We start from the raw sequence: 25751 nt of genomic DNA on the forward strand, positions 1-25751 counted from the left end.
TGTTAATCATAGGCACAGAACATTTTAAGGACTACTATTACTAGTTACTGCTGTGGAAATGATATTATTTCTGGGTGGGCAGTATGTTTAAGGCCCGTGACTTTTACTTAGTCTGGTTGGTGAGAGTTCTTTCAAGAATCACAGTTATAAATATGTGTTTAATTTATTTTACACCCTGCTTTACACTTTTTTTTCCTCCCCAAAGCATTTTAAGTTATATTCACACCTATTAGTAAACTCATGCCTGCATATCTTCCCTTGTAATTTTTTCATATATATTTTTCTCACCAACTGCCAACTTGGCTTCACACTTTATTTTTTATACCACAGCTCATTAGTTTTACTTTCTGTACTCTGCTTATATCACTCCTTGCCTAAGCCCAATGAAACGGCCTGCTCTGCCAAAAACCATGCAGAAAACAATGATATTTCTGTTTGAAATCGTTGCTAGACATACCATACTAATGAGGAATGATAAAGACAAGAAAAAGGAGCTCATTTCTGACTAGTTAAGATCTAAGCTTAAAAAAAAAATCCAAGTATCAACTTATGCAGTGAAAGTTTTAAACTGTCAAATTTACATTTTAAATCTTTTTTATTTATCACAGAAAATGGAGGCATATTTATCAACCCACATATACTCATATGCACATCCATGTTGGTGCATTTCTGTTAAAAACCAAATAATCTTTTTCAAACTGATCTTCATCCTTTAAAATGTTGTTCTCAAATAAGAAGTTAGTTCCTTTAATCCCCTTTATTTCAATACCATATTTAATAGACTATGTGCTTTTATTTATCCTCTCAATTTAAGTTAAACTCATATGCTTTGAAAATGAGCTAAAGGGACCACAAAGAAAATACATGCTATTTCTAAAGTAAATTTTTATAATACGTAAAATATGAGTGTTTATAAAGCATAAAATATGAGGGCTATTTATTAAAGCTTTATCTTTGCCACTTTAACACAAGCACAGAAAAATTCAAGCTGTATATATTTATACAACTAGGGTTACTATTTAAAATATTCAACAACTAGTGTAGACAGGCAACAACCAATCATAAGAGATGCATGTTATTTCCTTATATGCTGTTCTGGTGCAAACCATTATTTCTCTGTCAACATCAAAGAGTAGCAATGCACTTGTTTTGCCAGCAGGCTTTGTATTTCCATGTTATCAACCTGTGGCTTAACATTATTTTCAGTAAAATGATTAATTTTATAAATTAAATTTTATTCTAATTTTTCAGTGCCATCAATACAAGCTGCTTTAACAAAAATTATTTTCAAACCTACTATTGACTGAAATAATGTCGTAATTCCTGTATAGCAGCGTAATTGACAAGGTCATAATTAGTCAGATGGACTTGTGTGGAGCAATTATAAATTGAGATGCTATAAAGATGTAGTACAAGAATGTTTTCAACGTATGATACCTGACTAAAGTCCACTGACTCACATGTTCAGTTATATCTATAAAAACTTTGATTCTCAAGACTTTATACTTTCGGATTATTACAAACATACAAATTGTTTAGAATACAGATATTATAATTACAATGTATTACATATATAATGTATTTGACTGAATATTATGTTGTATAATTTTATAAGTATATATTTATATCATATATAATTTATATCAAAATTATATATTATTATATGCATTATATAAATATAATATATAATCATACATATTATATATTTTGTAATTAAATATATGCAATGTGTAGTTATATAGGTTTATATAATATGTGTAATTTGATTAAATGCTATATATATTACCACAATCTATAAAAAAGAGATAATAGGGAAGCAGTGTAATATAACTATTGGAATCAATTTTGGTATGTGGTTTGTGATTACAGAGTTCTTACAGAATACTTTGTGTGGTGGGAAAATACTTACTTAAAATTACTCTTCAATTTTAGAGAGTTCATATCAGGGTTAAGACTAGTGAGTGCAACATGAGAGGGTTGATGTATAAAACCAAGCCACAAAGTCAAAGCTCCCCAAGCATTATTTTGCTGAGACCCTTTCAGTCAGCAACAGAATTCTCCATGTGGCTTGCCTCAGTTCTGCAGTCAGTAGTCCCACAAGAAATGCTAATGGAGATTCTTCAAAACAAGCATCTCTGGAGAAAAAAATTCTGCTTACTTTGATTTTCAAAATCGGAAGTCAGTTAGCATCTCTGGTCTTGCATCCAGATGTTTAACAGAGAAAAATAGGCTTCAGGAATCTTAGTAAATACTCCAAGGCTATTAGCACTTAGTATTTTCTTCTCAGTAAGGATTAATAGTTATGGAAAGAAAAAATAAATTAAAACATTTTTATTCAGATTTGTCAAAAGAAGATTTTTTTTTTTTTTTTTGACTGGTAAGGGGATCGCAACCCTCGGCACGGCCACCGGCCACCCCTATATAGGATCTGAACCTGTGGCCTCGGCGCTACCAGCGCCGCACTCTCCCGAGTGAGCCACGGGGCCGGCCCGAAAGATTTTATATTTGGTAAATTTAGGAATAGGAAAGAGAAAATTAAGAGGATGTCATGATGTTCATATTTATTAATGTTATCTCATATTAAATTTGTCTATGTAGATAATATGCTGTATTACATGATTATTTTGTATAAGGAATTCAAAATATTTTATGTAAATTTAAACCTCTGTGTTTACACACAAGTGCCAAACAGCGTGATTTTGTACTGTAAATAACATTCAGATGGGTGATATTTTCTTGTTTTGGGGGGTTTTTTTTTGATATGTCCAGTAGCTTTAGATTATATTTTTACCTTCATGAACGATATGTTGTAGAAAGTATGGTTTATATTATCTTTAAGAACAATAAGTTTTTAAACTTTTTTTCTCCTGTAGTGAGCACATTCTCATATCTAACTTCAGTTCTTTCACTCTTAGCAGGGCTGCTTGTCATCCACACTGCACAAGCATGGCTGAAGGGCCAGTCAGAGATTTGGGATTCCCCTCTCATCTCTGCCCCGCTCTCCAGTGGTTATAATTGTTCCAAAGTTTGTGCTCTGATTTTTCAAAACCTAAGACCATTGGCTTCTTTCTGAGTTCTAGCCACCCCATGTATACAATCCACATAGCAGTCTACGTGCAGGTAAAAAGAAGCTGTTAAGGGAAATGAGAAACACACACCATGCCATTCCCTCCATCCAAGTATTAAATCCCCTCCAGTATTACCCTGCTTTCATTTGCTGTCCAGTGACTTAAGGGAGCTGTTTTTTATGGTTTGTTCAGATTTTATGTTTCTTTTTTCTTTTTTTCTTTTTTTTTGCTTTGTTTTTTTACAGAAGAGCTTGTTTGAAAAAAGCTTATTTGGCCATGACAGGAAATAAAATGTCCACAGAAATATATATCATGTATTTTTTAGACCATGATAGATAAGAGGTAAAAGTAGAGTCATAACAATCGTTCTAAAGTAAATTTTTCTGGTCACATCCTTACCTGCTCAGTGAGAATTTTAGCCTTCCACAATTTCCTTTTTTCCCCAAATTATTTGGAAGTCCTGATGGCTATTCCAGATGTTTTCCATAAATAGTGCCTGCCATTTTCTTTTCTCCTTCTCTAGCTTGCTGTATATCTTATTTATGAGAAGGTAAGACCAACTACAAAGTTGGAACTGTCTCTGCAAGAGACAACCCTCACTTGTCACACCAACTGCAAGTTCAGGGGGTTTTCAAAACCACCCTCAGGTTTGATAACTCACTAGGCGGGTTCAGAGGACTCACTGAAAACTGTTATAGTCATGGTATGATTTATTACAGGGAACAGATACAAACTAAAGTCAGCCAAAGTAAGAACATATAGTACAGAATCCAGGAGAAGTACCAACTACAGAGCTTCTGTTATCTTCTTGTGGAGTCAGGATGCAGTACTCTCCTGCCATTGGTGTGTTGCCAACTAGGGAAGCTCACCTGTGCCTTGTTGTTCAGAGTTTTTAGTGGGAGTTCCATTACATAGGCGTGACTGGTTTCCTATGTAGTTGATCTCAAGTCTCCAGTCTCCAGCCCTTCTCAGCATGACCTAAATCTCCCTGTTGTACATTGCATTACTGATCTTTTTTGTGTGTTTAGCTCCCTCCTTAAATACTATGTGGGATGGCCCTCTCCCTAAATCACATCACTAGACTATTTGGCATGACCTAAGGCCCAAGGTAAACAAAGTCCTATCAGGAGAGATTACCTCCCAGAATCTCCCAGCTGAGATTACTTCCTAAAGACTAGCACTTCCCTTTGGTCAAGGCCAAATTCTTTACTTCACATACTTGTTGTTACTAATGTCAGCTAACTACATTAAGATTATTTTGATACCCATTAATCCATCAAGGATATTGAAGGCACTGTGTTCTTGTCACTGTGGAAACTATCAGTACTTATGGAGCTGATACTTCATCTTCTTGATACTTCTCTAAACTCATTTTGTGCTGCTATAACAGAATACCTGAGACTGGGTAATTTATAAAGAAAAGAAACCTATTTATCACAGTTCTGGGGGCTTATAAGTCCATGATTGAAGGGCCTTCATCTGTTGAGGGCCTCATTTCATGCCAGAAGGTGGAAGGGCGAGAGAGAGAGAGAGAGAGAGAGAGAGAGAGAGAGAGAGAGAGAGAGAGAACTGAACTTATCCTTTCATCAGGAGCCCCCTCACATGATAACTAACCCACTCCTATGATAAACAGCATTATTCCATTTACGAAAGCAAAGCCCTTGTAACCTAATTCCCTCTTAGAGGTCCTGCCTCTCAACACTGTTGCATTGGGGATTAAGTATCCAACACATGAGCTTTGAAGGACATATTCAAACCATATTAATATCCCATAGGGATTTCTGAGAAGCAGTTCTCTTTGTTTTTACCTGCTTTATGATTATTAACCTCTATATGAATTCATGGCCCCAGGGAAGAGAGAAATCTCTTTGGCAGAAACTCCCTTTTTCTGAAACTGAGCTTCTTTTCTTGAATAAAACATTTACAGGTCTACTATCTCTTCTGTTTGATTGTTTACTGAGAAGCATTTTAGTCCCTCAGGCTAGGAGGCTGGGATCCTTCAGTACCTAGTTATGCCCGCTCAGGCTTGAAGCCCAGAGTGAGCACAATTTAACTTCAATCTAGCACATGTTCATTGACCAAAATTTATACCAACATTGCCCATCAGAAGATTAGCAACTCCATCTGGGCCTTTGTGGGGAAACTTCATCTTCCCCTCAGAAGTAACCTGGTCTCTCTGGTTCAAAGTTTTCGTAAGATGATCTCAAAATAGAGTGCTATGCATTTCATAATGATATGATGTTCAAAATTATACTGATGTGAACATCATACATAAATAATAAAAATTTATAGATGAATGGAGAAATATTATAAAAATAATATTTTACTCTACTAATTAGTTATCTTGGAAGTCTGTTGTATTTCAAAATTAAGCAGAATGTATGTGTCTTCATTTCATTAAAAGTGAATAATAGTGGAAATGTTTTTTTGAACAAAATTATATGTTCTTCCAACTTAGAGTACAAGTAATAGCAAAATACATTTAAAAGAAACTGATGGTCACATAATTCTAGACGTAAGAGAACGTATGTCTTAGGGTGTGGCAAGCAAGGCACCCAGGGTGCACTTTTAGGTGCCAACCCTGGACTTGTACTAGCCTGAGAGTAAGCGACTCCTTAAATTTTGAGCCCTGTGCACTTTGTCTGCCTGACTCTAGTCCTGGTCCTGAGAAAGTCCTGCTTCTATAATTTATGAAATGTGTGACTTTGGAAATATAAGTTACCTTCTCTAAGCTCAGTTTCATCATAAGGAGGTAATGGTAACTTAATTGTAAAGTATTGGCCGTGTGCAGAGTGAAGGGAACATACAAATAGGGAACCAATAAACTAGTTTCAAAAGAACCTTAAACTCATAAAATAATAAACGTTAACTGACCTGAGAAATTTAATTCTTTTATTTTCCTGAGGAGAAAATTAATGCTGTCAGGAAGGTACAGTGATTTATTCAAGACCATTCATTTATTTTGGGCAGAACCAAGGCTGGAGTAAGTTTCTAGGACTCTGTTCAACATTCCTTGCACTGTACCACACTTACTATACAGCACAATGAATTAGGCTGGGGACTCTGGGAATGTAGAGGAAACAAATGGGTTCAGGAAAGACTGAAAGAAAAATTGATTGATGATCAGTCAAGGGATGGCTAGGAAGTCATAATAGATAGATGTATACAATTTAGGCCATTGATAACTAAAAAAATGGTGATGTCAACTGAAATAAATAATCAAAGTTTACAGGAAAAATGGTGAGTTAGCGAAGGATTGGAGTAGAAAAAACATACTTAAGTTAGGATGTGAAGGATTTTTTGTGAAAGAAGCCTGCTATGGTTTTGTAATGGGATATGTAGACAGACTTGGAAAATCCTTCTGTGATGGTCTTTAAAAATAGGATGGTTTTCTGGGATGGCTTAAGTGCAGCATTGCTTGCATGCAAGAAATTGTCTTCAATGATTTCTCAAAGTCCATCCAAGCCCTGTGATTCTTTGAAGTTCTTAGATTTAGTGCATTTGGTTTGTTAAGTGGATGTTAGATATGGGACATAAAAAATATGAAGGATTTAAATCGACCTTTTAAATGGTGAGAGGAATCAGTTATGCTGTATCCAAGGGGTCACTGTGGTATAACCTTTCCAGATCCTGCAGGCTGTAGTGCTTTTAAAGACCCAAGAATCTGAAACTTCATCCACTCACTAATCATAGGTAGTCAGCATGTCTGCCAGGGCAGTGACAGAGAAGGAAAACTGCTTATCAAGAGGCAGCATCTGCACTAGTGAATTAGGAATGCTCTTAGCTGAGTTTTCATCAGAAGAAGTGGGATGATGAGCCTGAGCAAGTTGTTGTCCCAACACAGTTTCCTGTGGAAAACAACTCCAGAACCTAAAAGTTACATTATCACCATTTTAGTTTTATGGCTTAATTAGTAAATAGTTATGCTTTAGTCATTGTTTTCTTCAAGCATAACCATGACTCAAATTTAAAAAGAAATTATTTTAAGAAAAATACTACTACATTTTAGCCTTTATTACTGTGAGAGTGACCAAAAATGATATTTCAAAATTCTGCTTTTGAACTTGGCTTAGGCTAGAACCTAGAAAAGCTATTTGTGCTGTGGAAATATATGAGTCTTCATAATTTAGACCAAGTAAATCTTCTATATTTCAATGGAGTAGTTTATTTATAGCATCTTGATGAGAGTGTGGTGGTTTCTTATTCATTTAATTATGGTGATGGGCACCATTTACGAAGATAGAATGTGTTTAAAGCTACTGTCTTTTCTTTATGGTGCATGAATTTTATTTTAATGGCTATTATAGAGCAGTGTGATGCCAGTAAAGACTGCATTGAAATTGGACATTTGGGGATGGTTACTGCCCTCAGTACACATCTGTTTGGGTGGAATGGAAAGGGTCTATAAAGATGAAGTTTTGTGCACTAAATCTTGGGGCCATTGAGACAGGTGATGCTGAAATGAAAGACATAATGGAGTCTATTCACAAGCCCAGTCTAAGGGCAAGAGTTAGCGTCTCCAATTTTGAATGGACTAAAGAGTAACCCAGAGCCACTTTGGTATCTAGAAGCTTGCACAGCTTTGTGATTTGGAAGCAGGAATTTTGGTGTACATAAGTATTAGTCAAATGGTGTCATACTGCAAATGAATTAGTGGTATTCCTAATTTTCCTTGTAGCATTAATTAGACTTGTTCTATAGTCTATGCCCATTTCATGGAGAAATATGAGATCAAACTCTTGATGAAAAGTTTGCAATTTAATTTTTATCACCCACATACTTTTAATATTTGTTCACTCATCATGCATTTTCAGCTGGATTCTAGAGTATCAGTTAAAAGATCAAAAGAAGCATCAAGGGCAAAAGGTGAAATCACGAAGGTCTGTTAGCTTCATACAGCCTTCTGATTGTATCTGAATAGTGTTTTAAAGTATAATATCCCATGGCAAGAGTGATGCTTGGTTAGAATACAAGTTGTTTTGCACCTACTGTGTCCTACCTGGCACACTACAAATATATATTTATTGCACACTCTACAGATAATAGTGTTTGCAATCTCTAATCCAGCAGTATGTCTTCAAGTACCATATAGAAACATTGTGCCTCTACATTACATAAATATCACTAGGTCTGACCAACCTGTAAGTTGGTCAAATAAAGTCTCATTAACATTAATGCTAAATAATTGTTACTTTTATTCTACAAATATGACTATAGGACTTTAGCACCACTTATTTCTGCATATATCCAGGGATGTCTCACATGCATAAAAGGAAAAAAAAAAAAAATCCACTCATGTATTTTGTCCTGCCGCTAGCAAGTCTGTCAAGGAAGTTATCATACCATCACCATTGCAGCTGATGTCCTCGTGGGAAAGCAGCTTCTCTGCCACTCCAGTGGCCTCAAGGGAATGACCACAGCTTGGCCACTGCTCTGTAGCCCCCACCAAATGTTGCTACTCTCTTTCAGTCTAGAGCTGGACATGTTCCTTTTTCCATGTCAGTTTTAAACTTGTCGTTTAGGTGCCAGAGTCCATAATCTCAGAGTTTTATTGGAAAATAGCATCTTCATTTCTGAATCTAATTTTTCTTCCTCATGAGTTGCAAAACCCATCCTTAGAACTTTTTAACAGAATGATACCAGGTCATCTTATTATTTGTCATTTTTTTCTCTTATCTTTTTCTAGGTTCTTTAATTCTCCAACTTGCACATACCTCTTTTTTCCTCCTTTCAGTAAAAAAGTATAAAATCTCTAATACATTTCAACTCCTCCAAATGGGCCCTCTGGAATATGACCCAGTCCCTCAAACAGATAATGGAGCCCACTTTTGGACTAGCAAGACACAGTACTAGATTCATACAGCTAGTGTAGTTAGCTGCTGCATTTACTTTCCTGTTTTTGTAGTTTGTGTACTATAATCACATCCATATAAGTATACCCACGAGCACAATCTTTGTGATAACTGTTTCAAGAGCTGGGACTATTCATGTATTTTAGTAAATTCTACCTAAATGTTCCTCTCTTGATATCTTTGGTTTACTATAAAAACCACTTAAACTTAGTTCTTTACATCTCTTCTAAACAAGAATTAAAGAATATTCATCTTGCCTTGTCATGCCTTTTCCCATCTTCTCCAAACATGTCACCCTCCTTCAGAACACAATTCGGCACTCTTGTCTATGAATTTTTTCTTGATGAATCATGTGTTCTCTTCACTACTGCCATAGCATTAGTTCACCTTCTGAAAGGTTATGAAACACTGCTTTTTTTCTCTCTATTTTTTATTGAAACATAATTGATTGTATATGTCTGTTGGTTACAGTGTTTAATATCAATACCTGAGTGCAGTAAGTGATGCTCAGATCAGGATAATTAATATTCAACTTTACACAATGTAATCATTTTTTGTGGCCCTTTACCAATTTCTCGCTAACTCCTCTTCCCCATCCTCCTTTCCCAGCTCTGCTATTCTTAGTCCTGTTCCCTTCTTTTGAAAATTCAACGGTTATTGTGATTGTTGTCTCTTTCTTTAGTTCCCACTTATGAGTGAGAACATAGAGTATTTCTCTTTTTGTGCTTGGCTGGTTTCACTTAACATAATTTTCTCTAAGTTCATCCATGTTGCAGTGAATGGCAGAATTTCATGCTTTTTTATGGCAGAGTAGTATTCCATTGTGTATATATAGTTGTGTATATACACACAATGGAAACATATCCAGTATTTCCTTATCCAGTCATCCATCAATGGACATCTAAGTTGGTTCCAACTCTTGGCTATTGTAAATACAGCTGCAATAAACATGGGAGTGCAGGCATCCCTTTGACATGATGATTTCCATTCCTTTGGGTATATACCCAGCAATGGGATTGCTGCATTGTATAGTATTTCTATCTGTAGTTGTTTGAGGAAACTGCACACTGTTTTCCACAATGGCTGCAATAATTTACGGTCTCACCAACAGTGTGGGAGGGTTCCCTTTTCTCCACATCCTTGTCAGCATTTGTTATTTTCCATCTTTTTGATAAAGGCCAGTCTGACTGGGGTGAGATGATATCTCAAAGTGGTTTTATTTGCATTTACCTAATACTTAGTCATGTTGAATGTATTTTCTTGTGTCTGTTGCTCAATTGTATGTCCTCCTTTGAGAAATGCCTATTCAGCGCCTTTGCCCATTTTTTAAATTGGGTTACTTGTTTTTTAATACTGTTACATTGTTCGAGTTCCTTGTATGTTCTGGATATTAATTGTTTGTCAGATGCGTAGTTTGCAAATATTTTCTCCCATTCTGTAGGTTGTCTTTTCACTCTCTTAATTGTTTCCTTTATAATATTTCAGTTTTATACAATCCCATTTGTTTATTTTTTCTTTTGTTGTCTGTGCATTTGGGGTCATATTTATAAAGTCTTTGTCCAGTCCTACTTTCTGAAGTGTTTTCCCTCTCTTGTCTTTCAGAAATTTTATAGTTTCAGGACTTATATGTAAGTTTTTAATCCATTTTGAGTTGATTTTAGTATATGGCGAGAAGTACAGGTCTAGTTTCATTTTTCTACATATGGATGTCCAGTTTTCCAAGTGCCATTTATTGAAGAGGAAGTCTTTTCTCCGATGTATGTTCATGGTGTCTTTCTTTGTCAAAGATCAATAGGCTGTAAGTATGTGGGTTTAGTTCTGGGTTCTCTATTCTGTTCCATTGGTCTGAGTGTCAGCTTTTGTGCTAGTGCCATGCTGTTTTGGTTACTAGAGATTTGTAGTATAATTTGAAGTCAGGTAGTGTTATGCCTACAGCTTTATTTTTTTACTCAGAATTGCTTTGGCCATTTGGGTCTTTTATTGTTCTATATGAATATTAGGATTGTTTTTTCTATTTCTGTGAAGAATGTCACTTTTGTATTTTGAAGGGGATTGCACTGAATCTGTAGATTGCTTTGTGTAGTATGGACACTTTCACAATGCTCGTTCTTCCAGTCCAAGAGCACGGAATGTCTTTCCATCTTTTTAAGTCCTCTTTAATTTCTTTCAGCAGTGATTTATAGTTCTCATGGCAGAGAACTTCATCTCCTTGGTTAAATTTATTCCAGGGTATTTTATGTTTTTTGGTGACTATTGTAAATGGGCTTGCTTTCTCAATTTCTTTTTCTGATAGTTCATTTTTGGAGTATAAAAATGCTGCTGATTTTTGCATGTTGATTTTGTATCTTGGTTCCATCTTGGTAGTTTGTATGTGTCCAGAAATTAATCCTTTTCCTCCAGGTTTGCAAATTTGCTGGCATACAGTAGTTTATAATAGTCTCTAATGATTCTTTGTATTTCTGTGATATTGGTTGTAATGTCACCTTTTTCATTTCCGATTTTTGTTATTTGGGTCTTCTCTCTTTTTTTTTTAGTTAGTCTAGATCATGGTTTGTCTATTTAGTTTATCTTTTCAAAAAACCAACTTTTTAAAATTTCATTGATCTTTTGTATTTCTTTTTGGATCTCTGTTTCATTTAGTTCTGCTCTGATGTTAATTATTTCTTTCCATCTACTAATTTTGTGATTGAATTTTTCTTGTTTTTCTAGTTCTTTAAGGTATAACATTTAGATTGTTTATTTGAAATCTTTGTATTCCTTTGATATAAGCATTTATTGCAATAAACTTTTCTCTTAGTACTGCTTTTGCAGTATTCCATAGATTTTGGTATATATGTTTTTATTTTCATCAGTTTCAGGAAATTTTTTGATTTTCTTTTAATTTCTTCTTGGACTCATAGATTGTTCAGGAGCAAGTAATTTAATTTCCATGTATTTGTATAGTTTCCAGAGTTTCCTTGTTATTGATTCCTAGTTTTATTCAGTTCTGGTCTGAAAAGATACTTGAATTTATTTAAATTTTTAAAAATTTGTTGAGGCTTGATTTGTGAACTAACATATGGTCTATCCTGGAGAATGAGCCATGTGCTGATGATAAGAAAGTATGTTTGTAGTCGTTGGATGAAATGTTCTATAGATATTTGCCAGCTCCAATTGGTGTAAAGCATAATTTAAATCCTATGTTTCTTTGTTGATTTGTTGCCTAGATGATCTGTCTAGTGCTGAAAGAGGGATGTCCAGGTCCCCAACTATTATTATATTGGGGTCTCTTTCTTTAGGTCTAACAGTATTTGCTTTATATATATATCTGGGTCTTCCAGTGTAAGGTTCATATATATTTATGATTGTTTGTCTTTTTGCTGGAAGATCCCTTTATCACATTATAATGGCCTTCTTTGTCTGTTTTTATGGTTTTTGATTTAAAGTCTATTTTATGTAATATAGGAATAACTGCTACTGCTTGTTTTTAGTTTCCATTTGTGTGGTATATCTTTTTCCATCCCTTCACTCTTAGCCTGTGCATGTCTTTACAGGTTGGGTGAGTCTCCTGAAGACAGCATATAGTTGGGTCTAGCTTTTTAATCCAACCTGTCAGTCTGTGGCTTTTGATTTGGGAATTTAATCCATTTACATTCAGGTTTGTTATTGAAAGCTATTGACTTACTCATGGCATTTTATCAATTTTTGTTTGGATATTTTAAATGTATTTTGTTCCTTTCTCCCCTTTTATTGTTTTTCTTTGATGTTAGTTGTGTTTTTTTTGAGGTGGTAAGATATAATTTTTCTCTTTCTCATTTGCAGTTTTATCCTACCAGTGAGTTTTGTTCCTTCTTGTGTATGCATTGTAGTGAATTGCAGTGCTTCCATCTACTGGAGGAAGTCTCTCTCTCCTCAAAACCGACTCTTTATTATTGTTTTTCAGCTTCCAGATGCAGGATTCCATTGAGGATTTCTTGTAGGGCTAGTCATGTGTCAGGAAATTCCCATAGTCTTTGTTTATATGGGAAATACACTATTTCTCCCTCATTTCTGAAGGATAGCCTTGCTGGGTATGGTATTCTTTGCAGGCAGTTTTTTTTCTTTTAGTATTTTGAATCTTTCATCCTATTCTCTTCTGGCATGTAGAGTTTCTGTTGAGAAATCTGCTGTTAGTTTGATGGGGACTTCCTTGTAGGTGACCTGATGCTTTTCTTTTGCCATTTTAAGATTCTCTCTTTGTCTTTGAGCTTTGCCATGCTGACTATAATGTATCTCAGAAAGGAACTTTTTGGATTGAATCTGTTTGGGGATCTTTGAGTCACCTGGATCTGAAGGTTCATGTTTTTCCCTGTACTTGGGAAATTTTCCACTATTATTTCATTGAATATGTTTTCAATGCTTTTTCCTTTCTCCTCCCCTTCTGGAACACCTATGATTCAGATAATAGCTCTCTTTGGTTTTTTTTATTCTTTTTTCTTTTTTTTGGTCCACCTGGGTTATTTCCAAAAGAACATCCTCAAGGTCAGAAATTCTTTCTTTTTCTTGCTCTAAACTGCTGCTTAAGCTCTTGCTTGTGTTTTTTAATTTCGTTGAATGAATCCTTCAGGTCCAGGAGTACTGCTACATTCTTTTCTAAGGTATTAATCTCTTTGTAAATTTTGTGCTTCATTCAGGTCCTGGATACTTTTTCTCATCTCATTATTTTTTTCTAACTAACTCTACTTGTATGTCATTGCATTTCCTTAAGTTTGTTGCTCAGAATTTCTCCTCAGTCATTTCAAGGGTTTTTGATCTATGAGGTCTGGTATTTGAAAACTACTGTATTTCTTGGTGGTGTCATATTTTCTTGTTTATTAGTATTGCTAGTATCTCCACTTTGATGTCTGGTCATCTGGTAGAGAAGTTGCTTCTTTTATTAACTCTATAGAAGGGTTTGAAAAGAGAGACTTCCTCCTATAGATGGAAACACTGCTTTCTTGAAAGATATTGATAAGTGTTTCTCTGGAGGGATGGAAAAAGAAATTTGTAATCAACTAATTTGGGTAATTCTGCTTACTCTATTCCCCTTTCTCAGTGTACCTAAACATTTTAAAGGTTCTAGTTACTTTTTTAATAAAGAAACTAATTTAATTTTATATCCAGTGTTATAAATATTTATGCTCTAATATTTACATTTTTTATGTATTACTGCTTTGTGAAACTGGAGATTTCTTAAGAATAAAAAATGCTCTTTATTTCTATCATAACTGTCCTTAGTACCTGATTCAGTACTGTCTGTAGTTTAGCTAAACTTTCTTATTATGTATAATAGATAACATGCTAGGTCTTGGAGTTCAAAGATGAATGCTTTTTGTAATGATTTATAGACCAATGAGTAGCTTTCAATGAACAGTATGTTGGTGATATTTAGTATGTATTAAGTTATAAATCCCTTAGAATTTGATTTATAATTCTAATTGTAACTGTTACTCTCTATTTCTCTAATCTATTTAAGAATCTGTTGCCATTTTTCCATGTTATTATACAACTATAAAAAGACCTTTAAAGATATTTGAAAACCAAGGTAAAGATGCCAAAATATTACATAGGGATATATAGTTTTATTTTTTTGTTTCACTGTGTATGGAAAAGTAAAAAAATATAAATAGGAAGCATAAATTTACTTACTCTGTAGAATATAATTTATTCTTAAATTAAAAATAAGAAATTTCTAACAGGAAAGTTTAAGGGATTGAGAAGTATCCAAATAAGTCTTTAAAATGGTGTTCCTAGGAGTCTGATATCCCACAGATAAGAAGCAATAGGAGATACAGATAAAAGCAGGAAGAGGTGAATAAAATATTTTGTTATATTGCAGGTAGGATGTGGGTGCTATTGTGGTTACTGAAGAAGTTTGGACTCACTGGTTGAAGCACATTAGTGCTATTTCTAATAGCCAGAAGATTATTAACTTTTGGACCCGAGAAGTGGACGTTCAGAGTTCAAAGAAACTCCTTATACCCTGTCATTCAATAATTAGCAATGACGTTTTACTACCCAGGATTATAATCCACTTGGTGCCGAAAGAATGATGGTCACTAAAGTAATGGCTCTTGTTTCATTTTGTAATTCAATAATTGTTGGCTCCCAAGTTGATGTCATGAACGTATTAGGCTCAGTGGTGGTGATGATTGTTGGGGTGGTAGTTAAAAATCTTTAAGTATCTTCTGGGGAGAATATAATCTTTTGAGAGAGATAAAAAGCTTAAAAAATATAGAAAACTTAAAAACATAACACAAAAGTATGTAAAAAAGATTATTATTACATGGCAGAGGAAAACACAAAAAACTTTGAGAGAGCTCTTGAGGAATGTCTGGTTTAGCTCTAGTTTATTTAGGAGAATGAAGTGTTCCTAGACAAAATGTTAACATACACGAAGCAGAAACAGAATAAATTACAAAACAGCGTGAGGAGTTGAAGGGAAAAAAAATCAGAGCCAAAATCTTGGCAAGTGAATATTTATGTTATGCCACAGAGAAAAAGTTGAAGAAACTGTGCTTGTGGAGTTGGCTAAGGCTCTTCTTATAAAATATGAACTCTGACTTTCTGATGAAGCAGAAGATTCCCACAGTCTGTGGAACAATAGTAACTTTTGATGTCAACCCTAGAGAAAAAAATCATGGTGGTATTTGGAGACCACCTGCTGTTGAGTAGTTCCATGGCAAATCATGAGGTATACCAAGGTTCTTACAACCGACTTCTACATGCTTCTGCTAATACATGAAGAATAAAATGACAGCGTTGAGGAAAAGATTTAGACTGTGCTTCTAATAAATTTTAATTTTAAGGCAAAAACTGAAAGGTTTGGGTTTACAGGTAGAATTAAAAAAAAAAAGAACTCTTCCTGTATTTGTCAAGAATGGCATAAAAAGAAGGGAAGTGAAACACTGACTACACAAATAACGTTGAAGAACATATTTTTTCCTGGTACCATTGCTTATGATGAAAAACACATGGGTCTGTGAGGAGGAGGAAGCATCTTATTATAGCATGCAAGTCTATCAAGATAATCTCAGATTGGAGGAGGGTATTTAAACTAAGAATTGAGAGGGTTTTGACATAAGCAAAGCAAAAGGGAAAAAGGTGCCAAGTATTCTTAGTAGGAAAAAAAAATTAGAAACTATTATTGTAGCCTCAAATATTTATATTACAATTCCTAAATATAGAAAATATAAAATTGAAGACATATATGATCTTAATTTATAGAATGTGGGAATAGAATCATTTAACAAAAGAAGAAAAGGATTTTAGAAGATTGCTACCAGCTGGCTGTCCTACAGGATTGTCCCAGCCTGTGACTCCTGCTGATGCCTTCATCAGGTTTGGATCCCATCGTTTATGGTTGTTGAAATGGGCCAAACATGAATTTGCCTCTCCATTGTCTTTTTGGAGGGTCTAATTTAGACTTCTGCCTACCTCCTCTGGAATCATGATGAAGTTCATTTCATTTCTTAGCCCTGGATCTGCCTTATCCCTTTCTTAGGCTTGGTGCTGAATTGCTCTTCTGTTTACGATTCAATACCTGGTACATATGCATCCTAATAAAGATGATAGGAGATCCTTAACTACTAAGATCATACCCGTGATTTCATGTCGTGTTAAAAACATGAATGTGATTAATTTCCAGTTGAGATTACCAGATGTCTCTGCCTTTACGGACAGTTCCTGGTAAACTTCTTGTGGCTAATTTTAGGGAACAGTCTAGAGAAGATGTTTCTTGGCCTTCCCTAACTGGTAAGGACAGAAGTCCTGTGGTCTGTGAAGGAAAGCGTGGAGGAGGTGGTGGTGGAGGAGGAGGAGGAGGGAGCGTCCTTTCACTTTCTTTACCAACCGCCCTCCCGTATCCCCACCTTCACCTCCCAACCAAACACATGACCAACAGCTGGATCTGTCCAATCACTTATCGCCAACTCAAACTCTCCTCTGGTTCTACTAGTTTATCTCATCTCTACCCCATCAGATTGTAGTTTTCCTAAGGACCAGTTAGTGTATAGAGATCAGACAGGTCTTTTGAATAACTGATAAATTTGGGAAGGTTTGTTGAATATTTTGTCACTCGTAAAGATAGTTGTGACTTCTGTATTCCAATCCAGATACAAGAGACAATAACAAGTATGTATCTATCTGTGTACTAAAGTGAAAAAATATGTAGAAACAAATAGTAAACTAGAAAAATATTTTATTCACATTTTAAATAATTTTAAAAGCCAGAGTTTACTTTGCTAAAATGCAAAGGGGACAATATAATATAATGTAAAGCACTTTAGCTTCTCATTTTTCTTCAGTTAAAACTATTTTGCAGATATTCAAAAAACAAAAAGTCTTAAAGACTAACTCCATATTTTCTCTGTAGAAAATGGCTATAGAAGATACTATGAAATTGTGTTTGTCTGTGTGTTTTCATAACGGCTCGGGTTAGAGTATTCTGATGGCAAGATGTCTATTTATTCTATCTAATATTTGGCTTTAATATTTAATATTTCTTTACTTTCTCTTGCTAAGTATTACATAGAGATATAGATGAATCTGTTGATTATTATGAAAATATAAAATGACTTTCTTTTCTAGCTGAGACTTCTAATTGATTTCTGGAAATGAAAGGCTTTCAAGTATTAATTTTGAAGGAGAGTGGCTAAAAGGGCTAGTCTTTAAACCCAAGATTTATATGTAAAAGATTACTAAATCAATTGTATCCATGAGTGTATATATTATTGAGAAAAGGTAAGTGAAATTTGATTCTCTAATAAGAGATAATGTTATTAGAGGTGTGGCAAAAAATGTAATGGTTAGTTTTGTTGTGATGTTATAGGATCTGCACAGAGATAGAAGAAAGTTTAGGATGGTGCTTCTCAAACTTTAATGTGCATATCAATCAGCAGGGGATCTTATTAAATTGCAAATTCTTCTTCAGGAGAGCTGGGTAGGGCCTTAGAGGTTTCATTTCTAACAAGCTCTCAGAGAATCTATATGCTCTTGACCCTTGAACCACACTTTGTAATGTGGATGAGGTGTTGGAGTGAATCATAAAACTTCTTTTACTTTACTTCCCTCTTCTTCCAGAAGTTGGCCTGTCTTTTAATCTAGGCAGCAAATAGCAGGTCAGAGTGAACTTTGATACCAGAAGGATAAGCTGAAGGATAATATCCATAGAACTTTGCTGTGCATAAGTCACCCCAAAAGAAGTTACATGGTCTTTCACTTATCAGTCTGCCAAGGTGGTTGTGCTACAACAGAAATAATATCATCGATAATCTACATATTGCATGAGAACTTTTTTTAGCTTGATACCGTTTTGTTAATAGTTAAAGGCAGGAAATTTGGAAACTTCCACCAAACTATATACTTATTATCATGAATATGTTTCTTAGTAATATGAAATCAAAGAAAATTTTTACGTGAAAGAAAAAATAAGTGCATAGGATATAAATAAATGACTCAGCGCCATAGTAATGCTTTCTTTCTGGCTTATTAAAAGAAATGTACACATTTCTTCTCGTCATCAGGTAGTTTCTCAATCTCTGCAAATGTGTGAGCTCCTCGATGGCAAGAACTATGCCTCATATCACCTCTGTGTAGTCTATAGGATCCAGTGCAGTTCCAGGTGCACAGTAGCGTTCAGGACCTCTTGATCGCATGCTTCCTTTTCTGTTCTTAACTCCTCATTTCATTCACTGCTTTATTTTGCAAAGAAGATGCCTAAGTGTAAGGCCTGCCCTGCATTGAAAGCTGCAGTTCAGAGTACAAATGTGGTTCTGGTTTTCACTTCCTAAAGATCATTTGTTTAGAGGTGACTCTCTTGTTTATTTTTGCATGGAGCCTTTTTTAGAGTTTGAAAGGAAGCCTGACAAGCATTGTAGAACTCTCTGGGAAACAAATTATGTCACTTTTAGGACTTTAGACATTTATTAAGTTATTGCTGAAATTTGAAATTTATTATACCATTCTCTTTTTTTGTGTACATTTAAAAATCAGAATAATCAAAATCTAAAATTAGGAATCAAAACAACGAAAGTACTATTTATAAGGTTGAGCATGTATAAGATTAGAAAAACAAAGACATAATATATGTATTTACTATGAAATTAAGATGTGTGTAATTTGACAGAACTGTAAGTTCAAACTTTTAGGAAATAATTTATTTGAATATTTATTTCCAGTTACTAAAAAGGATCAAGTTTTTAGAAGCTTATCACTCTTGGTCTATTTAAGTAGATGAAAAATGGTCAAGTATGAGGGGATATTTGAAAAGGCTATAAAGATGATGAAATTTCCCTGCTAATTATCAGGATATGAGACCAAGGGGTCAGGTTTAATCATTACATGGGCCCATTAGTTGTTTTGGCAGCTCTCACACACTGAACTGGGCCTGTCGTTTCAAATATTGGTCACAAAGAAAGACTACATGAGAGTCTGGAGTGATTAGTGTAAATCTAATACTGTCATTAGTGAAACAACTCAAAGTGAATTGGGTTGGTCATTCGTGCACTGGTTTGAGCAACAAACATTAACTAAGGGCATAAGAGGGTACTTCGAAAGGTTCGTGGAAAAATGGAATTAAAAAGATAATACAAATCTTTCCATGAACTTTTTGAGGACCGCTCTCATGTTTTGTGCAAGACACTATTATAAAGCCTATAGAAGAAACATGATACATTGTTTCTTTCTTTCCCCAATATTTTGTTGTTTAGTTGAGATTTGACTTGGGTACTTAACTGTGATACAAAGAGATTGCAGTAAGTTCTAACAGGAAGGCACAAATAAAGGTCTAGGGAAATTAGGAGGTGGCTAACAAAGTCTTTCTGCCTAGGAAAGATGATCCATTGATAATGGGTCAATGAAAGCATTTTCATGCTCCAAAGACTTCCAGATATGCCAGTGTGAGAAATGTTGTTTTCTGACCTGAAAACATCTTACCCTTTAAGCTTTACATATTTATATAGACATTAATAAAAATATTAGGTCAAACTATGATTTAACATTTTATTACCAAATGTAGGTTGTAAACTGTTGAGTATATAAATAAAGTTACAGACAAGTATATACATTATTGTCATATTTTGTAACAATTCATGAGTATATTCATTTATATTTACATATGTCAATACAGATTTGGGAAATTTTTGAGCAAGATATACACTAAACTTTAAGAATAATTAAGTCTAGGTATGAAATTGAATGGATGGGGTAGGGAGAAAATTTTACTTCTTAGGTGAGCTTTGGAAGATTTTGACTTTTTTTTCTTTTTGGTATTTTTCAAATTAAAAAGTTATAATTTCAGTTCCAATATAGAAGAAATCTTTAAAAAGGATTTAGTCCACGTCTCTGTCCTTGGCAAAATAATAAAATCATGTGTGGGGCCCTTTTTTAAAAAATTGGTTTTAGATTTTCCCTTTTATTTAAAACAATGCACTACAGTATGTTTGCATATTGTTATTATATAACAATACTGAAAGGAAATACATCAAAATTAAGTGTGGTTGTGTGAGAGTGGTGAGTGGTTTATTGTCTTTTCCTTATATTTCAAATTTTCTATAATGTGATTATGTTGTTTTGATTAGTAGTAATTGTGGGGAAAATAGGATAATTTAGTCAGGCTCCCTCCACATTGTAAACAAGTTGTGTGTGGGTGGAGTTAGTGTGCATGTGCACCCATGTATCTTTCTAGTTAATTGCTTTTGTGTGTTCTGCAGTTTGTGAAGCAGGCTGGCTGCAGAGAGCTTGCATCTAACAATAGAGCACGTTTACTCTGCTGGCAGCTACTCAGTTTCAGTTTTTCTTTGGACTTTGCCCATAACAGTTGAGGTTTTGAGTTTCTCTTCCTACTGCCTAGCTCATAATGTTGTCTGAGCTGAATAAAGACTACTCTTTCTTCAAACAAGGCTCCAAGGACCATTTTGTCTAGTTACCTAGCTCATAGACCTGCACGTGAAGGGTTTGTGAATGAGCTCAAGGGGTCTGTGAGCTCCAGACCCTAGCACTAGCTCTGCAGCAACTAAAGAATAAAAAAATTATTTAAAATGTTTTGGCTTATATAATGACATATATGTGCATTTCAAGACAATTACAAAATTAAGCTTACATTCAGGTACCTCTTATTTCTAAAGCATAAAACAAAGAAACAATGTAATCTACACATTGTTCCATATATGAGCAAGTAACAAATTAATGATGCCATCTATGAGGAGACTTTTATTCTTCTAAATAAAGTGTTGCATTCACATTAAAACCATAACACACGGAGGGCATTTCATAAACATATGCTTAAAGTGTCAACATGCTTTGGTTAATTTTTCCCTAAAAGTCAATGGTAAAAGGAGGGTTGTAACGTTGTCAGATATTGACATATTTATTAGGAAGCATTCATCATGCTTTTGCCATTCTCAGCTACCTGACAGCGACACATAATAGAAAGGTCAAGAACTCTGGTTTTAGACCCAGGTCTACCACACACATACCAGATGGATCTTCTAACATGTCATTTAAGCTTTCTCAGGGTCAGTTTCCTCATTTGTAAAGAAGAAGGAAATGAGAGAAAAACAGGATTCTTCCTGTACCTTTGTGGTAATATAACTACTGTATTTTTATCTAAGAAACTCCAAGCTTTCAATTGGGTGAGTGGGTGGAGGTGGAAGGTTATTAGAGGGAGAGAATGGCCGAGAGAGGGAAAGGAACTAATGTTTATTGGATATCTTTTCTATGTCAACAAGGCTGTCTTTGTGCACATGTGACCAGTGCAGTCGCACAGGGCTCCATGGGTATTCAGAAGGGTTCCAGGCTTGGTTTAAGGCTTTATAGTTACCATTCTAAATTCTCAGTAATTTTATCTTTGATTTTGTGATTTGTAAGTGAATTCAGATGTGACAATGGAGCAAGTGCTGGGGGCTTCCCCGCCACTCCAGGTGGGTTCTTGGCTGCCAGCTCCCCTGCCCCTCACACTGGGCCCTGAATGGTCTCCCCGCCAGGCTGGTGACTGCTGGGACACCCCTCCCTTGGCAGGGGCCAGGGCACAGGTGAGGGGAGGGTCTTGCATGCCCAGTGGTGTCTGGAAGCTGGGCCATGGGACACAGCACAGAATAAGAGAACCTTTTACCCACACCCGATTCAGGTACCTGTCGAGTGCGTCCCACCTTCCTTGGGTTGGAGTTGGGCTCATAGGAAGGGAACATGCCTGGCCGAACGCGCCTGCCCCCAACCAGACAAAGCGTGAGATTAAGCAAGTGGGAGAAGCTGGCACCTGAGGAGCTGGGCACATGCAGGGCGCCTGTGGACGTCTGCACTGGCCCTGGGTATTCCTGTGCCCAAGGGAGCACAAGTTAAACAGCAAATAAGGCAAGCCTGAAAAAGACCAGGAAAGAAAGGTGAACGCTTTATATTTTTAGTATCTGTAATGACACTTTGTACCTGTTTTTTGAACCATGAACCCCACGTTTTCATTTTGCATGAGCTCTGCAAATTATTTAGTTCGTTCTGGGTGTCAAGCTGTGTATTAGGTTACTGAAAAGATTCAATGAGGTAAGGCATAGTAAGTATCTAGCAAAGGGTCTGGTTCATAGTAGGTCTTCAATACATAGAAGGATTATAGGAAGTAAGTTGTGGGCCCTCAAATAGAAAAACATTAGGAAGCAAATCCCGTAAGAGACAACCCCACCAGAATCACTAGTGGAAAATCGTTCCATTTTGTTCTTGCTTCTCTGCCCCGCCCTTCAGTGTAGGTGGCTGTTTCTAGGGCATAATTTATTCCTGTAACATTAGAGATTTCTTGGAGGACTTTTTCACCAAGTTTTTAATATAATTGTTTAGGAAGTGGTTTGGCAATGCCAGAAGCCATTATTTAAGAGCAGCCTGAGAAAGGATAGTAGGTTGAATGGTGGAATGTGAAAGCTGGAAGCCTACTTGGAGAACCTCTATCTCAGCCTCTCCTGTCGCAGGTGGGTTATTTTGTTTTCTGCGTGTATGTGCGAAATTCAAAATATGGCAAGAGCAGTGCGAAATTGTGAATGGTTACAGGCTATCACCTGAAGGAGGAAAAAAAAAATCTTAGCCTCTGGGAAGGGGAAATGCACTGTCTATTTCCGTGTATTATCAGTTTAACTAAAAGTTTACACAGCTTGTTGAGAAACATTTTCCAGAATATTAAGCCTCTATTTTTTCTTCTCTTATTTTTTACCTTTGCCACTAACCCATGACCAGTAAAACTTGGAAATCTTATAAAGTATTATGGCCAATAAAATAATTCGTGAATGTAATAAGTTTGGTATGGGGAAATCTATTTTTATCTATTACATGGTACATGGTGGGCAGGGTACTTTCTTCCAACTACCTTTTGGAAGATATCTGGCAAAATAATTCAATATGACTAGCAGTTGTTTTCTGGAGACTGGTATTGTTTTGACATGGAGAGCATTGAAAACATATGGCCTTTCATGTCTCTTGCCTTGTGCTTTCCTTGAAAATGTTTATGTTTGCTTGTGATAAAATGCATTAAGTTTCATAATCCTGAACAACCTTCTGGTAAGCAGATTCACTTTCAGACAGTGCAACTGGGGAGACAGAAGTTTTTACAAAAAAAGATTTTCTTAAGAAGCTGAGCATTTTATACAACACAGGTGCCAATTTTGATTCTTTTTTCAAATGTTCAAATTCCAAAGCAACTACTAGTATAAATTATCTTTATGCTGCTCCCTTACCTCCCACCCCATAGCTCATACTGTTCCAGAATCAGTTTAAGTTTAGCCAGGACTTTTGGTCTGATAGTGATGGCAAACTCTGTGCTCATGTAACCTCACAACATGGTTTCTAGAGTGTTCAATGACCCTTGTAATTACCATGATAAATACTGCCTGTGCATATGGTGGAATGAAATGGCTCAGTTGAAAGGTTTTCCTTGACACAAGATGACTACAAAAAGTACATTTGCTTTATATATTGTGATAAATCTACTGGGCATTATTACCTCCTTTGTGTTCAGAATCAGTTATCCATCATTCTCCTTAGCGTTTCTCATATTTAAATCAAGGAAGTAAAAAGTGGTTTTGGCTGTGCTCATCGACAATGGGAATCTAAAGCAAGTATTGAAGACATCTAAATCTAGACTTTTAAAGAAGACTATTTTCAGGAATATTGAAATCATATCTCAGAAATTTCATGCTAGTCTGTCAGGCTTTATTTTATTTTGTTGTATGTATTTAATTTAATGAGACATACACTGTCTTTTTAAGCTGTGTGTTCACTTTTACTTTCCTTGCCTTTTTTTTTTAGTTGATGACAAATTCAGCCTAAAATGGTGGTTGGTGCTAAATTTAGAGTAGTCATATCATGCTGATAGGGGACTTTATTCCAAACTAGAATTCTAAGGCCCAATACAAACTACCTTAGTGTATTCATTGTTGAAAGTCTGCAACTTTTCAAAGCCTCTTTAAATTTATATAATGAAATATTACAGTAATGTTTTAATTTCTGAATTTATTGGAATTTTCTCTTTTAGATAATATCAGCATACCAAAGAAAGATTTGAAGAGACAGTCTCTGCCCTCAAATTTATGGCAACAGCAATTAAAATATCAGTTTAATTATAATGCTCAAATGCACATTTTATTATAATGTGGTTTTCCAAAGCACACAGCTTTCCAGTACTTTGGGCCAACTTTCGAAGAAAAGTTATTTAATCTTTATTTGAAGTATTAGTTAAAGAAAGGCAAAAACAGCTTGACTCTAAGCATTTTGGAATTCATTCAAGATTCAAATTGTTGAAAGTGATTCAATCTGTTCACTGTCTTGGGCTTTTTAGAGATTATCCACCTGTAGTAAATTGAAAAACTGGATTGTATTGTTAGAACACTTTCCAGTTGGACCACTAAGTACTTTCTGGAGATTTCTTCTCTGAAAAAGAGGGGCATGACACTCACTGTTCTGTTTGTTTTGAGAAGATAATAATAGCAACAAAGAAGCAATCAACTTAAAGATGTACAAATATTCTCATATGGCCATCACATGAATTCTCAAGGTTAAGGCACTTTGCAAGGGATTTTGACATTATGGAAGCTACATGGGCATAGGGATGGGAGAATCAGGCCAACAGTTATTAGTATGATTAAACTATTCTTACACAGTCACTATCTAGAATAGAAACAAGTCATTCAGGACCTGACTGAAGTGAGGTCATGAATATAAAAAGCTATAGAAGCAAGAGAAATCAGGGTGCCTACAAATGGTTTTGTTTGATTAGTGTATTAAATTTAAAGGGCTGTGATCTTGAAGAGAGAATTTAGTAGCATTAATAATTTCAGATCCTACTCCAAAAATTCTGACAATTACTGTGTGAGCCAGGCAAAGAGGCAGAGTAATTCTGATTATCCAATTTCATTGTGAGCATTTTATTCAAGGAAGAAATATTAAGACCTGTGAAAAGTAAATACCATAAAGTTGTCAGAAATAATGTCTCTTTCTGGTAAATTCTTGATCTTTAGGGTGTACTTTTATGATCTTAATTGCTTGAAATCAATTTGGCATGCTTTGTCATACCTCCAAAGGGTCCTTGCCCATATTAAAAATATGTTTTGAACATATTTTAGTAGTCAGATCCATCTAGTAAAGCAGATTTGAGTCTAATATTGAATGATTTTAGTTTGGAGCTTTGAAAATTGTGAATATGGAAGCCACAGAGAATGGAGCTTTGTCCTGTGAATGTATATTCTATCATTAGTCAAAATTTAACTAGTTTAGGTAAAATATTTAAAAATGCATTTTGAATTTCTCAACTTTAAAATTATAAAAAGTACTATTGAGAAACAGCTATTTTTTTCCTTACTATAAA

The sequence above is a fragment of the Cynocephalus volans genome, chromosome 1, assembly GCF_027409185.1.
Source record: "Cynocephalus volans isolate mCynVol1 chromosome 1, mCynVol1.pri, whole genome shotgun sequence".
In the NCBI taxonomy this organism is placed as follows: Eukaryota; Metazoa; Chordata; class Mammalia; order Dermoptera; family Cynocephalidae; genus Cynocephalus; species Cynocephalus volans.